The sequence below is a fragment of the Gouania willdenowi genome, chromosome 6 (assembly GCF_900634775.1).
Source record: "Gouania willdenowi chromosome 6, fGouWil2.1, whole genome shotgun sequence".
Classification (NCBI taxonomy): domain Eukaryota; kingdom Metazoa; phylum Chordata; class Actinopteri; order Blenniiformes; family Gobiesocidae; genus Gouania; species Gouania willdenowi.
In genome coordinates, this window is record NC_041049.1 from 23,816,477 (window position 1) to 23,834,519 (window position 18,043).

General features: G+C 38.0%; 1 protein-coding gene across 1 annotated transcript in view; it reads left to right on the forward strand.

Annotated features, from left to right (window-relative positions):
• The first annotated feature begins 10,058 nt into the window (after positions 1–10,058).
• Positions 10,059–18,043, forward strand: part of csrp2 (cysteine and glycine-rich protein 2) — a 29,387-nt gene continuing 21,402 nt past the window's right edge. Inside the window, exon 1 of the mRNA XM_028449220.1 lies at positions 10,059–10,196. The gene's annotated coding sequence lies outside the window, so the exon portion shown is untranslated. The remainder of the gene's footprint in view (positions 10,197–18,043) is intronic.

Sequence of the window (18,043 nt, forward strand, 5' to 3'; positions counted from 1 at the left end):
CTTTATGTGTGCACGTCTTTTTTTTAATGTTTCCAAATTGTGATTGTTTTTATCGACATTGTTAAAGCTGCTTTCCAGTTCATGTAATAATGTTACATGAGTGCTACATGTTAAGTAGTTTGCCTAAAGAAAACTTGAAGATGTTCATTGCATTGCAATAACATTTGTTCTGTTTCAATATTAAAATATATTTCTCAATATGTTTTTTATGCATCTTTGGCTCTTTTTAATTCCTCTAGTAATGTCATTAATATGATCAGAATAGTCAGACCTACATACTTCTTTACCTTGACACTTTTCTGGTTAAAATCAAATGTATTCATAATTAATGATCATTCATGTTCTTATTCGTATTACTTCCATATCCATTCATTGTAAATAATAATCTTCAAATACACTTGTCCATTGTGATAGTTTTTTGGCGACATCTGTATAGCTTCAACCTCAGCACATAGGATCATTCAAATTTAATAAACTCAGTTCAATCAATGTTGCCTAAATCGCCCGTTAACTGATTTACAATCGCACACGATGACAAATATAGAATACAACCAATATTTTATTCAATAGTGGCAATAATGCATAAAACAATGAAAAACGTATTAAAAAGGATCCTCAAAGACCATGAATGGAGGTTAAAGAAATCCATATGATTGAAGCGTGTGACTTTAGTCAAATCCAGAATGTACACCCAGTTAGTTATCCTTCACATCTTCACAAACTAAACTCATACCTGTGGTGGTAAGCTACAATGTCGCCACAGCTGCCTTGGGGCATACTGACCAAAGCGTGGCTGCCATTTCGCACCTACGGCCCCTCTGATTGCCACCAACATTAATGCATAATTCACACGAGGCAATGTAGATAAAGTGCCTTGCCCAAGGACACAATGACTTGGATGGAGCGGGATTTGAACCCCCAATCCTTGAGTAATTGGACGATCCACTCAACCACTGAGCCATGATCGAATGCAAAAGCCCAAATTAACAACGAAATCACACAAAAACACAAAATTTGAAATGAATACTCTTTTATTAATACCAAGAGGGGAAATAAACACGTTGCAGCAACACAATAGAATAGCAGACGTAAGAACAAAACTAAATCCCAACATAGGATAACAGTGCAAAATGTACGACTGTAGGACAGACAAATTAGAAGAAAAAAACAGCAGGAAAAACAACTAATGTGCAAATGACAATTGAAGGAATATGTTCTTTTTATTTGGGGTATGAAATGACTCCAAACGCACACTAACTGACAGAACAATACACTAAAAACCTCAGCTGGCTCCTCTCAGCCCTGTGAGGAAAAAGGCATGTACTGTCTATACTACTGGTCATATTTGAACTGGGAACCAGGATAGTTCTCAATAACAAAAAACAAACATTCTAGTTAATCAAGCTCTGCAGATTCTGGCACCGTGTTAATTTTGTCACAGTTACTAATGATGAAACAGGTTTTTTAAAAGAGAGCTCAAACAACGTGGCTGCTGCAACACCAACACGGCTTGAACGTAGTGTGTGTGCACAGCGGGACCAGAAGCCTCCTGCCTGTGGCCCCTCAGCAGAGCTAGAGTTGGTCCCAGCCTGCAGCTCCAAAGGTTCACCTGAGGGAACATGTGCATGTTCATGCTCACATCCATCCTTTGTCACTGGGACATTGTCTTCAGGAGGCTGTTCTTCAGGGTTCTTCATCCTTTGTTCCACATCACTCAGTTGCTGGTGGAGACTTTGAATCTCTAAATCCTTTCCACGCATCTGATCTTTAATTTCCTTGATCTCAGCAACAAGTGAATTGTTTCCTTGAACTAGAACATTGTGATCCTCTTGCAGCTGCTCAATTCCTGAATTAAAGGTTCCCCTCGTGGAGCTTTGCATCAAACGGAGCTCATCCTGAGCTTTTTCATACAGCTCCAATGCAGCTTGTAGTTTTTGCTTTTCTACTTCAAGTTCCAACTCCAATTCTTTATTTTGCCAGTAAAGTTTGTTGAACTCTTTCCTGGTTTTCTCATGTTGGATCTCTAGAGGAAAGGGATTGGTTTGTTCATCCATTTCACTCTGAAGATCATACAGTTCCTTCTTTAGATTTTTAATCACAAAATGTTTTTCGTTGACCTGATCTTTCATTTTCTCCATCACAGCAACAAGTGATGCATTTTCTTCAATTAAATTATTTCTATCTTCTTGTAGCTGCTGATTTATCTCTTCAAAGTTTTCACTCATAGAAGTCAGCACGCTTTCATTTTCTCGGAGCATTTCCACTTGCTTTTTGGAGGCTTCCCCTGCTTTCTTTTCCTCCTTCAGTTCCAACTCCAGATCTCTTATTCGCTCCTGAAGTTTCACAATCTCTTCATTACGTTGCTTCTCAGTTCCAGGCTGTGATGAGACGCTAACGTTTGTAGCATCCGACTGATGCTGGAGATTATACAACTCTTCTCTACAACTCTGGTTCTCATTTTTCAGCATCATCATCTCAACTTTGAATTCAGAAGTTAAATTCTCATACTCTTCTTCATACCAGAGCTTTAAACAAGTTTCGTTTACCAACGCTATCTGAATTTGCATCACTGTATTGTGTACGTTTGGATCCATGTCTGTAGTTTTAACGACTGACTGTACTGACGCTGTCTGAATAAGTTCACTCACTTGTGTGTCGCCTTCCTGCTTTGATATGTGGGACCAAAACTTGCTCCTTTGAAGTTAACTGCTCAGATGTCCTCATCCTCCGATGGAATCCAGGACGTGTAACCACGGCAATTTAATAAGTTATTAAATCATTGAAAACAAAGTTTATATAATTTCATTTTTATATTAAAAACCCTTTAAAACCTGAATCTTTAAATCAGTTGTAAAATACACTAAATCTACTATCTACTTTGTTCTCATCTATTGGTTTCCTTGTTAGGGCTATGGTGTAATTGATAAAAATCTGTTGCTCTTATAATCGTTATCAAATTGTAATTGAGTTTAGATCAATGACTTTGTAATTCCAATTGCCCTAAGAATTGTATAGAAATTATATAATATAATTTAATGCTTAACTGGGGAACCATGTTACAGTTTTATGTCCAGTTCTACACATATGTAGTTAACAGTTATTAAAATGTTTCATATCAGGCTTTCAAACATTTTATCGCTAAAAGAATTTGAAATCTAGATGTAGACAAACACAAAAATGGCTCATTTTTTTATTGATTAGGAAGCTTAATAAGGTAACCAAGGGGGTGTTCCATAAAGTGGGTTAGGTTCAAACTCTGAGTATGAGGGAAACTCTGAGTATCCCATTTTTAAACGCGAGACATGTTCTTCTGAGTATGTTACCATGGCAACATTGTCCGTGAACTAAACCTTGTCACTGGCAGGTTTTATCAAAGAAATCCTGGGTTTCTACCTGGCTCCGCCCACCTGAACACCGTTTCTTAACACTTTATTAAACCTTAACACTTTTCTCTGAAACACATTAGTAACATCACACACCACAGACGTGCTCACATCATTACTAATGTCGTGTTGCTTAATGTTTGTTTTTTTTGTGCAAACAGTTTTTTTTCTAACATTGTGGATACAGATCATTTAGTGAAAGTCACTGAGAGGTTGATTTGCATTAAAAAATCTACTGACGTCTGTAGTAAAGTTCTCTGAATACAAACCTGTGGATAATATAAAGGAGGAGATGATAATTTAAATGAATCCACTTTTAAGGCTCGATTGTTGTTTTATGTTCTTATACAGTTAAATCTGTAGATCACGCTTCTTTGAAGGTATGATGGTGCAGTGAATTGTGACGCTGCTCTTGGAAGTGATGGGTCGCGGGTTTGCGTCCCGCTTTTCTTATGGCATTTTTTAGGACGTCAATATGACTCTGGCGACAATATTACATTCAAAATCAATATAATTGATTCGATATCAAGCGGCAGTCACTGTCTTTATATCCAGTGTAACAGGAGGGCTCTCTATGCAGCCATCCTATGCTGCTTGCCACGTCTCCTCAGACACATTTTATTCATATTATTCACCGCTCGTCACGCCACTAAAGTGATGAAGGGACCAAAAAGTGACTAATTACAGGTGATTTAGGCCACTATTGTCACTGAAGACTGAACGCACATTTAGAACAGGCTCATATTCCTCAAACACCGGCTTATTTCACCATCAGGGTGAATAAATCAATCTCTTCCGTTTGGTTGTCATGGCAGTTTGAGTATTCTCTGATCCATAGATGATGGCTTTTTATCGGGCGCGTGCACGTAAGTAACCCAAGGTTTGCATACTCAGGGTTTATTGACCCACTTCATACCAGCTGTAATGGAATCAGATACCCAGAGTTTCCCATCGCGGGGTATGTTGACCCAGAGTTCATGGATAGCCTCAGAGTTTAACCCTCCTTTATGGAATACCCCTCAAGCGATAGGAAATAAGATCATATTTTTGTTCTCCTTTTTGTATATTCTTGTCATTTGATGTATATTTGCTGTTTCTGTGTATTTCTGCTGTTTTTTGTGTATTCATGTGCTTTTGTATATTTTGTAGTACCTTTGTGTATTTTTCTGTGATTTTGCGTATATTTGCTATTTAGTGTATTTTGGAGTCATTTAGTGCAGTGGTTCCGAATTCAGGGGTCCCGACCCCCTGGGGGTAGTAAGTTGCCGAGTGGGGGTCGCAAGATGATTTCAAGAGTGCTCCTCAAAAGGCGATAACGACAGATTTCCAGTACTCACATTTGCGTTTTTACGAAATCTGGGAGGACCTTAAGGAGTAAGTGTTGGACGGATTGATAATCAATAATATTGATATGGATATATTGATCGATACCAGTGTAAAAAGGTTGATCCTCTAGTTCAGTTTTCTTTTCTGCATTTACTGACTGCTGCACTCTGGGTCAACCCACATGTTTTGTTATAACACGTGTTGTGGCGTGAGGTTTTCGTACACTTTTTATTGAATAAAAATGTGTTTGACAAAGATTATAAGTAAACAGAATGTGTTTCTTTGCTCTTTTCCTTTATGAAAAAGTTTCGTTTACATTTGCTATTAAGTGACTTTTTTTGTTTTGTTACTGGTCTATTGTTTCTGAGCAAAAAGGCTTATTGTGAAAATAAAGTTTTTGGTACTTGTCTCTTAAATATCTGACCCTGTCTTGTTTACTTTAAAACATACATTTATTTTTATTAACTGAATCTTTTTTGAGAATGTATGATTTCAAGTGAAAATTTCCCATTTATTTTGACAGCCAACTCTAACAAGGTACAAAGTCTCAAAAGTCAAAAAGTTTTTTTTTTTTTTTTTTTGAATTCTTTATTCAAAAAGTCATGTCCAGCTTTCCAAAATGAATCCAGTTTGTGACAGTCCCAAAAAGACTGAAGTGGAAGAGACACCTTCTGATCAACAGGATCAAAAACACTGAAGCAGAAATCGTTCCCAATGATGCTTTGATGCTATTTCACTAGCAATCAAAGCGTAATGCGAAGCATTTCCCCTCTTACCAATTCTTTTTAACCTCTTCAGCCCCAACGGACCCTCTCTATGTAAAGAGCAATTAAATACCTGAATAAAAATAAAATACGTGTGCTTACAAGTAGGCAACAAACAATGAACGAAGTCCTTGTAGAATACAAAATAAGTAATTTTATTTACACAAAGTAAAATAGATGTACAAAACAAGTCAAAATATATTAACATTGACTTAAAAAAGGATTGTGGGTTTTCTATTAGAAAGGGCCAAAGCCTGCTGTCTGCTCCATAACCAACACCAGTCCAACCAGTGCTGAGGAGTTCATAATGAGCTGGAGGTTATGGACCATGGACGTAGTCCTGGTCTATGAAGTGAGTCCCTGACTGATCAAGGAAGAAAATCTGCATTAACATCTTCCTCCTTTTTTTCCTGCATAGAAGCATTAAAAATATTTGAATTTATTATTTAATTTGGCAGTCTCCACAATAAGAAAATACAAAAACAAACAATTGTGTAATCCTTAAGCCAAAGTGTGTAGGTTGAAGCAAAGCTTATGCAAACCTACCTTATCACAATAAAACTAAACAAGGCTCTCTAGATAATCACATAAAATATTTAGCTTGTATTACTATTTTAACATATAATCTACACAAGCGTTATATACAGTTTATACATTCACATCAAACATATATACATGAATGTATATATGACATGTTTTTGGTCAAATTGTTACTCTTCTTTCTTATATTTACTAACAATATATGATTTAAAAAGCTTTTTAAACTGGTTTATGTTTTATTTCATCACTTACGCAGTTCCATAATTTAACCCCTGACATTGTTATATTTATCCTTTTGACTGTTGTTCTAGCATTTTTAATCTTGAAATGTAGTTCTTTTAAATTATATTCCCCTTCTCTCTAAAAAAAAAAAAAAAAAAAAAAAAAAACTTTTCTGCAACGCTTTTGGAAATAAACCTTTACTTGTTTTATAAATCATTTGGACAGTTTTGAGTTTGATGAGATCTGGTGTTTTTAACAATAATCCATGTGTGTGTTCTCTTTATCCTGCGTTATGTATCAGTCTGATGGATCTTTTTTACATTATGAATAACGGTTGGATGTTCGTCATGTATGTATTTCCCCAAACTTCTAGATAGTAAATCAAATATGGTAAAACAAGTGTATAATAGTGTGTGCAATGATTTTTGATTAAGTGTGAGCCTTGTTTTGTCCAGGAATAGAAAATATTAATTGTTAATAATAGTTTCATTTATTTATAAACAAATATAAATTCAAGTAAATGGTGTATAATGATATTTCAGGATGGACCAACAGATAATATTGTACATGTTGATGTTTGCATAGAATGAATGAATTGTTACCACATAGTTCAATAGTATTATTACTAGTGTTGTGTTCAAGACCACACTATCCGAGACCAAGACTTGCCCGAGACCAGAATGCACCGAGACCAAGACAAGACCAAGACTTTTGGGAGTCGAGACCGAGTCAAGACCAAGACCGAGACAAGCCGAGACCAAGACCAAGACCAAGACCATAAACATTTTTTTTTCAATTTAAAAAAATATATAAATAAATAAAATTATGGCAAGGTTCAACAGTTAAATAACATCTCTCTTTAATTTTAGTTTATTTTAAATACATTTGACGGACAAAAAAAAAAGGTGCCTGCAAAAAATTAACTAAAATATTAAAACTACTACTGATAAATTCACAATTATTCTACATATTTGAAAACTAGATTTTTATGTCAGCTGAATGTACAGCAAGTGTTTAAAAGCATTTCTGCCAAGAAATAATGATTCTTGATTCTGATTCTTTCAGTTGTTCAGGTTTAACAGGTCACAGATTTCATAAGATATTTTTTTAGTTTGAAAAAGCCTTTACACAGGTTATTTTATTAATTCACTTAGTTGATATAGTTTAATTTGGTTACTGTAATATAACTGGATATTCAATTAACAAAGGTTTCCAACTGTAACTGTAAAAGTGAAACTTTCTGAAATAAAACTACAAACAAGTTGTCATCAGTGTAAAAAACATAGATCTACAGGTAGATGTGAAACTAAATAAAACAAACTCAAACCCCTGGAACAGTCATGTAACAAATTAATCAATAGTTCTTGTTGAGAATTATTATTATTCTGGATACAGTGGAAACAGAAACTATAAAAATAATTATATTGTGAACCTGTTTATATTGTGGGGAACATATTATATACATAATTGGAGTCTAAAGACACACAAAAAAACACCACTTTAAAAAGATAATAGACTAATATAAGACCTCTTTACAGTTATTTGAGTCATTCTGGCTTGTGCAACTCTGCGGCGATGACGCGCTGGTGACGACATAAACCAAGATGGCGGCGGCCCGGACTACAGCCGACATTATGTAATAAAGCCTTAAAAGACATGGATATAATGAAAAGAGAGGATGGACAGAGGCATAAACATGCGGACTTTCACACAGACACACACGGACCTCAGTACACACGGTAAACGGAACAGGCTTCACCGCTCGGCTGGCACTAGGACCCAGAAGCAGAGTAAGTGCGTCCCCTATCCAGCCTTCACAGGCTGTAATATCATCAGTTTATCATTTTACCAGTTATTAGAGCTACTGTCTTTACCAGGGAGATAATATTTATTACTGGTGATTGTTTTCAGGAGTTTTACTGGGATTTTTACCGGTGATTAGTTCATATCTCCCTTGCGCTCCGCGGTCCAAACTGACACCGTAGCCACACACACGTCACTCAGTGACATTTAGGAAGGTTGTGGTCATTATACGGGGTGGATTAAATAATGAATAAAGGATTGTTTTATCCCGTTCTTCTCCGTGTTATCACATTATAAAAAAGTTTAAAAATAGCAGGAATTAGTGCTGGTCTCGAACGATCTTGACGGAAAATCCCGAGTCCGAGACAAGACCAAGTCAAAATGCTTCAGAGTCTGAGACAAGACCAAGACCTTTAAAATTTGGTCTCGAGACCAAGACCGGTCTTGACCACCACAACACTAATTATTACATGATCATTGTGTAACAATAAGTTCTGAATACAGATCAATGAAATATTATTGCTGCTTTCAGGAATATTAAAGTATTGTTATGGTTTCCTAGCTAACCAGCGGCTAACTGGCTAGCCTGCACCACGTTAGACGTAACATTCATAATATGAATGAGGGAATATTGCAGCAAGCGAATATTGTTAGTAGTTTAACAACAGGGTGAAATAAAACTTACCATTATTAACAGTTCTTCAGGGCGAGTTCCTCCGTGGCTGTAGTTCTGTTCGGTCCGTGGGGCTCCGTCCACTTTCCCCTGAATCTCTTCAGACACTCACAGTACCAGGAAACAGTGTTCTCCTCCTCTGACCACTGCTCTGTCTTCTTTCACTCACTTTGGACTCACTTTTAAATGTTTTTTTGTCAGATTTGCGCTAACGTGACCAGCCGCTCGCCAGCTTAGAAAAATGGCTGCTTTTCATTTTTGGAGAACCGTCGATAACCCTGCCTAACACCCACCCACTTCAGAGCTGAGCTGTAGCCCAGAAGCTATGTGGGGCCAGCGTAGCTCTGGTTTTTGGCTCTTGAGAGCTGGAGCTATGTTGGTGGAAACAGAATGGCTTGGAGCCAAAACACGCGCTAGCTTTAAGTTAGCTCCAGCTCCTGCCCGGTGGAAAAGCCCTATCAGTGTTTGATATCACCAATTTCTACAGGCTCTCAGCCTTCCAACGCTGTGTAAAACGTCCTGATTGGTCAAAGCATTGCTGAATAACAACCGTGCATAATGGCTTCAAAGAGTGGAACCAAAAACAGCATTGCGAAGGGCACAGCAGAAACATGAATAAAAAAACGGATGGTGTTTATTTCAAGCCAAATTGCAACATCTCGTGGTCAAACACAAGTCTAACAATGATTAAATAAATTTGACTGACACATTTCAGTTACAAACTTGTTTCTCAACTTGTGGAAGACTTTGGCGCAGTTGTGGCAAAGTGGGCTTCCGCCTGAACTTTTTCGTACAAAAACACGTGTATCTAATGTTTATTATCATCAAACCTGCTGCAGTTGATGTCCATACATTAGTTCAATTATTTCTGCTTGTATAGCCTTTGATAATGAGAATTGACTTTATATTTGATGTAAATCTCTCAGGATTATTTTGGGCGGACTATAGATTTCTGTATTTAAAACATTAATCATTGTCACTCAGTATCACTGAGGGTCCTACTTCAATCTGAACAAAAATTAGCCATGTGGGTCATGTAGAATTATTTATGAGTATGTGATTTTTGGAGAAAAGTGGTTTTTATTTATTTATTTATGCGCTTCCATTGGATGGGAGCGCAGACCCTGTTATGCATGCTTTATTGGTCCCATATTATGAAAAACACATTTTTTCTGATCTCTACATCTATAAACTGGTCCTCCCCGAGCCTGCCAACTCCCACATTGAGGAAAACAAGCAATTCCTGCATGGTCTCTGCAGCCCACCCACTGGTAAATCGGTGCTCCTACAGGCTGTTGAGATTCAGTTCCTGTCCTGACGTAACCAAAGGAGTCATTTTCATAGGCTGTCCTCCTCTGAGTGGTGATAGGAGTCTTTGTGACACAATGCAGTGCAGCGGTTGGACAAAACAGTGGACTATCACCTTGAATGGACTATTGCTGTAATCACTAGATGAGATGACAAGAAAGCGACCTAGCAGCTCCGGTAAGTGTTTGAACTGTTTGAACTCTTCTGCTTTTGCTGTTGCTGCTTCGGCTCTGCAGACATGCTGCTGGTGCACGGCGCACACACTTCATGAGACAGTGTTGTTCTGACACAATCACAGTAGCCGCTTAAATAGCCATGTGTTTTACTGTAATATGCATTTTTTGGGCTGAAAACATAAAGTGTGTCAATAGGAAAAAAAAAAAATTGCTAGTGATCAACTGTTGTGTGGAGTCCGCGTCTATAGACACGCCCACTCAAACAGCCTGGTTTTAGAATTGGTCAGAAAGTAACTTTTCAGAGGGCTAAAACTCCAGAAAACAGGCAAGTTTGTTAAAATAAACCTCAAATACTAGGTTGAGGTTTTTAGAACAAATGAAGATGGATGAAATATAGCATAATATGGGACCTTTAACAACAAATACGAGACAATGACAAGCTGAAAATAGATCTTGGGTAATAAAAACACATCAAAATGTATCTTTGTCTTTATTAACAAGATGGAACTGAAATCTTGGACTAAAATGTTCCAAGATTTCAATTCTGTTCCATCTCTATCTTTAGGTCCGTCACTTCGTACCTCTTCAGTGGTTTTTATTGTGTGATGCCTGGGGAGCATTTACTGTAGGTAGGGTCAAAGGTCAATCTGAAGGAGCCACAGTGGTGATTATGCTCACTCTCTCTGGGTTAAAACCCAGATCCTCTATACCGCTCTGATCACTGGGTCACACATTTCAATAAAACACCAAAATTTTCCAAAGTGCAGAATACACGATTTACACGTGATGCATTTTCATTCTTGAATAATAATCAGAGGAAAATGTGAACCAGACAGTGTGTAGAGTTGAATAATTTCACACAAAATTCTAAATCAAAAGGTCATTTTTCATTTATTTTCTATTTGTGGTTGAACTTTCCTCTTTTGTGCCTTGGCCTCCCTTTGGGTTCCCCTCCCTCTGATGTACTCATGACCAGCAGCTCAACCTGCTATGGTCTGTTTCTTATTATCACTGCTTCTTTTCTGCTACAATAAATTCTTTCTGAATGACACAATAAACTTTCACTGCAGATTCATACTTTTCCACAATATGAAATCTAAGAGCTCTTTCAGCACTGATAGTTTCTTTTCTCTCTGTGTGAAGCATTAGAGCTTTGGAATCCACTGGTGGCTGCAGAGCTGTACACATCTCTTCACACAGAAGCTTTAAACAATGCTAAAACTCTTAGTTTTAGGTTGTAATATAATATACTTTGGTTTTTCATAAAATTCATATTCATAAATTATTTTTGTTTTATAAACACACTTAATTGAAATTGTTCCGCTTCTTCTGACATAATCCTAGTTTCCATGCACAAATTATTACCAAATTTTGCACTAAAGTCCAGTCACATGCCAGATGACCTCAGCTGCAAAAACAATTCAATCATCCTAAAGGTGCCTCGCATTTTTCCTCACCTTTCATTCTTTTGCCCACCTGTTCCAGCCTTTCATACTCTTCTTCACTTCTTTTACTACACACTTTGTTGTTTTTGACTGTTGACCGTAAGTATTTAAAGCTGCAGTATGTAAGTTTTTTTTTTGGTATCATTTGGTCAAAAATCTACCAACAGAACGATCCATTGGCTGTTTTGGGCATTACTATTGGTTGCTGGAGCTGCTCGTCAAAAGTCAATGCGAGTTCACCATCTGAGAGTAGGGAAAGTGCAATGGTGGACATTCCAGCAGAAATCTCTAATGCGGCTTTTGGCACAGCGGTTACCTGGCAAAGCAAGAAGAAAAAGGGAGATCGAGGTGGAGAAGCAACAGAATAAAGGCACAAACGAGTTCAGAAGGAACAGACTCTGTGGAGGTCCCTCTGACCTCGGTATGTACGGTGCACTGCGCACAATCCGCTTTCAGTCTGTGCGCAGTCTGTCAAGGAAAAAAAATGTAATCAATAACAATTGCTTTCTTAGACCAAGCAGAGGGAAAACAATTACATAATCACTCAATTCTGTGGAAAAAATTATGGAGTCATGAAAACAGACAAAAAAAAACACACCATTAGTACTTTGTTGCACCTTGCAGTCTTTAAGGCATGGACTTAACCAGCGACAAACAGTCTTCATAAATCCAGCTCCAACTTCCTCTGATTGCTGTTACTAGATCAGCTTTGCAGGATGGAACCTTGTCATGGACCATTTTCTTCAATTTCCACCACAAATTTTCAATTGGATTGAGAACCGGATTATTGGCAGGCCATGGTAACGACCCTATGTGTCTTTCTTAAAGGAAAATTTTCACAGTTTTTGCTCTATGGAGAGATACATTATCATGTTGATGAATTATGACATCATCCTTAAACATCCTTTCAATTGAGGGAATAAGAAAAGTGTCCAAAATGTTAACATAAACTTGTGCATTTATTGAAGATGTAATGACTGCTATAGTGCCTTTACCTGACATGCAGCCCCATATCATCAGTGACTGTGGAAATGTACTGTACATGTTTTCTTCAGGCAGTCATCTTCATAAATCTCATTGGAACGGCACCAAACAAAAGTTCAAGCATCATCACCTTGCCCAATGCAGATTTGCGATTAATCACTGAATATTACTTTCATCCAGTCATTCATCGTCCATGATTGCTTTTCCTAAGCCCATTGTAACTTTGTTCTAGATGTTAATGATGTTTAGCTTTTCTATATGTGAATTCCATTACCTTTAGGCGGTTTCTTACATTTCGGTCACAGACAATGACTCCAGTTTCCGACCATTTGTTCCTCATTTGTTTTGCTCTGCATTTTCTGTTTACAAGACATATTGCTTTAAGTTTTCTGTCTTGACGCTTTGATGTCTTCCTTGGTCTACCAGTATGCTTGCCTTTTACAACCTTCCCATGTTGTTTGTACTTGGTCCAGATTTTAGACACTGTTGACTGTGAACAACCAGCAACTTTTGCGACATTCCGTGATAATTTACCTTCTTTCAGAAGTTTGATAATCCTCTCCTTTGTTTCAACTGACATCTCTCGTGTTGGAGCCATGGTTCATGTCAATCTGCTTTGTGCAGCAGCTCTCCAAGGTGTGAGCACTCTTTTTAACTGCAGACTAGTGAGCAGATTTAATCTGATGCAGGTGTTAGTTTTGGAAATGGAAATTTACAGGGTGATTCCATCATTTTTTCCTCAGAACTGAATGATTCTATAATTTTTTCCCTCTGCTTGATCTAAGAAAGTAATCGTTAACTCCCACAATTTTTTTTTTTCTTGATTTCTTTTAGTCTTTCTTAAAGCCAGAACGTTGCCATTTTAAATGACTTTAGTTTTGTGGCATGTCTGTGATCTACTTATTTTCTGCAAAATGAAACCACTGAAGGAACATCCTCCAAGACTGGTGATTCCATAACTTTTTACCAGGGGTTGTATAGCTTCACAGGTATTTACAGCAATGTGAATTTCACTCTCATACAAACAGTTGGAGACAATACTAAAAATTACTATTTTTAAACATCAGATTTTCACTTTGGGAGACAAAATCATTGTTGAAAACGAATGATCGACATCTCAATACGGCCTAGAAGCAATTTGTATATTTTTGTGTTAGTAACTGGATTTTTGCCTTTTAGTCAACTAGTCAGTTTAGTCATTTATTGAAGCTACATTGTAATATTTCCATTTGCTAATTAGCTCAGTAAGATAAAGGATGTTTCTTAGTGTTTGAGTTCAAGGCTCATCTTAAAATAAAGAAATACAAAAAGACTTAATCTATCTTTACATTTATTTTAATTATATTTCTCTCTAACTCCTCTTAACTCCACAGAATCAACTTTTTTTTCTGAATAAAGTATATTTTAGGAAATTATTCTCACCATTCACTGAAAAATTGGTTACTTGCCCTTTGGGATTTGTATTTTCATATTTAAGAATTGAATTTTTTTTATAATTGTCCGTTGAAGCACTGAGACTTTTCTGTGTTGCCCTCTATCACTATGTCATGACTCATGACTGGCCCTAAAGTCCAGCTGTTATCACATCATGGGATGAATCGAAACAAGCAGGACAGTGACTCTAAGCAACAGGAACAATGGGCTTTTGAATACATAATACAAACACATGAAACATTTTTCTGCAAACAAATACAAACCCCATTCCAAGGAAGGCAGTATTCAGGGTTAATTTGGTGTTTAAGTATTTCTGTGTTATTGTACATTTGTATTATATTTTACTCGAGGTATGCACTGTACATTTTCTGTTTCTTTTCTATGTTGTAGTGTTTCTTCTTTTCATTCGAAATGTTTCTGGAGCATCTGTAAAAAAGCAATTCCTCCTGGGATCAATAAAGTATGCATTATGGTGCATTATACTAAGATTTATTGTTTTCTTAAGCATGGTCAGGCAAGCAGGGATTCGGCACATAGGTGGTCAGTCCAGGGAGGAAAAGCAAAACCAAGAACAACGGAGCAAGGGTAAACAAGAACAATGTCCAAAAGCAAAAAAAAAACTTGTCGATCCAGGAATTACTGGCATGAAACCGAGCCCAGGTCATAAGTGAATGACGTAGTAAATGTCCCAACACATTTATACACAGCAGTTAATCAATTGCAGCTGGTGACCAATCACCAGCAGCTGAGTCCGAATATATGCTCGGTTTTTGGATAGAGTCCGAAATGGGCCCGTTGGAGGTCCCAGAAGGTCGGTGCTTCCCCCCTTGAACACGTATTTTATTTTGAAAATAATTTGGATATTTTATTTTGTCTATGTACTACTTCCTGTCCCACACGGGCTTATTTTTGTTAACTTGCTGCAGCACAGCTCCAGCATCCAGGAAAAATAGAAGTGCTGCGTATTTGCTGCAGAGGGCTGCAGCATCACTCGGCAGTTATGCAGTGGAAATCCAAGGTAAGTCCGGCGACCTCCCATGAGGCGGCGCAGACGAGGCCGAGGAGCCGGACTCTAGTGGCCGCCCATGAGGCGGTGCAGGCAGGTACAAGGAACTGGGCTCTGGTGGCTTCTCCTGAGGCAGGCCAGATTGGGATGAGGAACTGAGTTCTCACTGAGTGCAGACCAGGGCAGACCCTGAGGAAAGTTCTTGAGTTCTGTTAGCCTCTCCCGAGGAAGACCAGGCAAGACCATAGGACTGGGTTCTGGCGGCCTTCCATGAGGCGGCGCAGATGAAGAGGGCTCTGGCGAGACAGACGGTGACACCTCCGGCGGGCCAAACAAAGGAGACTCCCCTGGCGAGACAGACGGGACCACCTCTGTCGAGACAGATGAAGAAGACTCCGGCAAGCCGGACAAAGGCAGGCCTGGTGCAGGGAGCCGGAATTGGATGACGATGTTGGCGCCCTGGTGCTGGCAGCCGGAACTGGCGGCGACGTTGGCTTAACCTGGAAACTAGGAGATTCAGGAACGCTAGCCTGGAAGCTAAGGGACACAGGGATGCTAGCCTGAAAGCTAGGGGACACAGGGACACTAGCCTGAAAGCTAGGGGACTCAGGGATGCTAGCCTGGAAGCTAGTAGACTCAGGAACGCTAGTCTGGAAAATAGTCGACATGAATTAAGTGAATATTCACTCATACAAATTTCACGGTGGAACGAGACGGAAAACGAGCAAATAAAACTAGTTTCATTCAATGTTCAGTGGAGGTATTAATTGTTGAGGTGGACATGCAGGAGAGCATAATTTGGTGCCACGTTATGAATGACAGAAAGGCAGATCCTGTCTCTCGCAGGTCTTTGAAGATCCTCTCCCTCCGGTGTATCCCGTACATCACATCCTCCAGCAGTGCCAAATAAGCCATTGTGTGTCTTTACGCATTGGAGTGTGTTCCTTTTTATAACAGCTACAGGTGTTGCAGCCAATTGATCAGCAGTTTTGCACAATGATCATGTGATTTTGATTACAATTATTAATATAAAACTGTATTTGTAGGTGCGCGCACGTCACTCACTCCCTGCAGGTGTCAGTATAATTTTTTGCAAATGCATCCTTCAAATAATGTGTTTTGAAATGTTCAACGTGTTCAATTACTTCACACAAATTCTATTAATTTCACAGAGCTGTCATTAATTTCATCCTTCTCCTGTTGGGGGCGGAGTTTCCTGTTTCTTATGATTTTGTGTGTACGGCAGGGTCAGAGCTGCCGTGGAGGTGTGCACATTATCTCACCAGCGTTTATAAATGAGGCCCCGGGTCACAAGTGAATAACGAAGTAAATGTCCCAGCACTAAACTGAACCAAAGCCCCCCTATTGATACACAGCAGTTAATCAGCTGGTGACCGATCACCAGCAGCTGGTGCCCAGCAGAAGAACGCTGCTGGGAGGGAGGCCAAGAGTTCCTGCCTGCCCTCCAAAATAAAACCCCATCCTGACAAGTTTATTGAAGACTTGTGGTTCACCTATTACATCCCATCTCAGGGTTCAAATTCAACTAGTAATGGTTAAGGAAGCTGGCTTGTAATTGGGGGGTCACCGGTTCAAATCCAACTTGGGCCATCACTGTGGGATGTTGAGCAAGTCCTTTAACCCTAACTGCTCATGCTGTACTTCGCTTTGGATAAAAGCATCTGCTCAATGATATTATAAAATTGTAGTAGCAAAAACATATTTTTGAGTTAAAGTCGAACATCCTGTCACTAGATACAAACTTAGAGAAAGAAACCAAAAACATGACACAGGATGGACTGTTTATTCCAGTCTATTGTCCCTTTTCCTGGAATCTTTGACAGGAAGCCTGAGTTCCTTTTTCCTACAGAATTTCATCAGTTTAGCACAAAATCTTTCTCCCGCACACAGATGTGAGCTTGTGTTTTTAAATGAGGTGTAAATACAGTATCTTGTTTTATTGTTAATAATAAAAGAACATGTCATGTTGAAAAAAAAAAAAATCCAAACAGTATGTTAAGATGTCAAAACATAAATTAGACGCATCTTTGGTACAGAGATGTACAGAGAGTTTGAGAGATGGAGTTTTGAACATATATACTGTACATACAATATAAATGTGTGTGTGTGTGTGTATAGTATCTATAGCTATATCCAGTGTTGTGGAGTATCAGATTACACGTAACATTACGTAATCAGATTACAAATTATGCATAACTGTAATCTGTTAAAATTACAGTTTAAATATTTAAATAATTGGATTACAGCTACATTGTTGAAATCAATGAATTACATGACATTACTTCTCTGTTTCACAATGTATTCACTCTCAACATGGCAACGTGATGTATTTCCCAGAAGCCCAAATGTAACTGAAATATTTGCATTTCCTGATGAAAATGCAACATTAGCATTGGTAACCATTAGCATTGATTAGCATAGCTTAGCAATAGAACTAACCTAGCATTAGTACTAACCTAGCATTAGCACTAACCTAGCATTAGCTGAAAATTAGCAATACTGTTGAAAAAAGTTGAAATGGGTTTAAAAAAAAAAAGTTGAAATGAGATTAAAAGGTTCAAATAGTTGAAAAAGGTGGAAATTTGTTAAAAAAAAAGTTGAAAAGGATTGATAAAGTTGAAATAGGTTGAAGGTAGGAGCTGAACATGTTAAAGGTTAAATGGTCAAAATTGGTTGAAGAATGGCTGGGGATGAAGGGCTTGAAATTTCCAATAGAAATGAATGGAAAAGACAAAATGTAATAAGTTCAAAAAGTTTAAAAGTTACAAATTATAAAAGCGAACTTTCTGAATTTATTGATCGCTTATTTGTCAAAATGGGATAAACGGTGTAAGAGGAGTTAATGCAGACGGAAGAAAAATGTATAACAATTTTAGTTTAGATGCTTCTGGCATCCACACTAAATATTACAATGAAAGAAAAAAAAAATCTATTTGCATCACTTAATGTCAATGATGC